Below are 1,465 nucleotides of genomic sequence, written 5' to 3'. Positions count from 1 at the left end.
TATACTAATTACCACTTGTAGTAGTCTATTAGATTTTTTTATTCAATGTATCCTTTAAAATGTATTTTGAACTTTTTCAATTCCATTTTATCCTTATATTATATGCATGGATTATTCACAACAAGTGATGAAACTTGAATTTTCATTTTATCTATAAATTCTAAATATAAATAAAAAAATTAATCAAAAAGATATAAAGTTAAGTATAATATTCATTTTAAATCAGAAATAATTGTATTTTAACACACTCGAATTCACAACCTTCTAAGAATTATAATAGTAATGACATCAATCGAGTTTTAAATAATAAAGATTTTTTTAATAATTATGAACTGCTTTTAATATGTATATATTTATATAATTCGACCATATTTTTAATGAAGTATCCACATTTAAATCCGTCAAGTTTCGTCTATTTTTTTAGTAAATAAAAAATATATTATTATATTAAATATTAATAACAATTCAATAAAATTACATGATATAATACATGTTTTTATTTTAAATTTAAATTTAAATATACACTATTTGTATATTGGTTAGTGTTTATTCAGTTTTTAATTATATAAATATAAAATATGTTAAATAAATATTGATAATAATTGGGTAAATCCAGACTTATACAGTTTTATCAAAGCCTGACCCAATTCAGAAAACGGCCTCTAATTTGATTCTAAATCCACATTATATATTAAATATCTAAATCCACATTAATTTGATTCTAGTAAAAAAGTTTATTATTAAAGTTCAAATCGCCTTAGAAGAAAACATATTTTTTATTTTATAATCTGGAATCGGTTTTGAATATATGAATTTTTAACTTGCATTTGCATGAGTAACATAGATTCAATCAACTCTTAATCATCAGCGGATAGTGATTTTGTATGGACCTATAAATTATATGAATCTGAAAAAACAGATCTAATATTAATAAATATTTGAATCGTTAATTCGAATCCTCATCCCTACACTAAAACATTTAATGATGATATTCTATTCTTTATTGATGTACACATTGTAAACATTCAAATTCGAGTTTGAGTCATTGTGTATGCAGAAAATCTTCAATGACATTTATCCATTAAAGTTAAATGTGTGACTCAGATCGATCTAAATTAATGATAACTAAACTTTGAGAATCGAGAAAGCAACAAAAAAAAATCGTTCGTGCTCGAGTCTAAATCCCAAACTCAAATTGACCATCTCAGACCCAATCTAAGCTCTAACCAGAAGCCCTAGCACCCATTTGACCTCTCTGGTCGTCAGTGGCACCCTAACTGTACCCTATTCTCACATAATCAACGTCTGTCACTGTTGCATTATCCCTTATCTCTAATTACAATTATCATCTATATCATTATCTTTTCTAAACCTAAAAAAGCCGACTATTTTTTCTTATTAGTCATTTATATACTCTAATTTAATTATTTTCAATCATATAATTTTTAAAATTTAAAATTTCGTT

The sequence above is a fragment of the Hibiscus syriacus genome, unplaced genomic scaffold (assembly GCF_006381635.1).
Source record: "Hibiscus syriacus cultivar Baekdansim isolate YM2019G1 unplaced genomic scaffold, ASM638163v2 tig00000916_pilon, whole genome shotgun sequence".
Classification (NCBI taxonomy): Eukaryota; Viridiplantae; Streptophyta; class Magnoliopsida; order Malvales; family Malvaceae; genus Hibiscus; species Hibiscus syriacus.
This window is presented reverse-complemented; position numbering follows the sequence as displayed.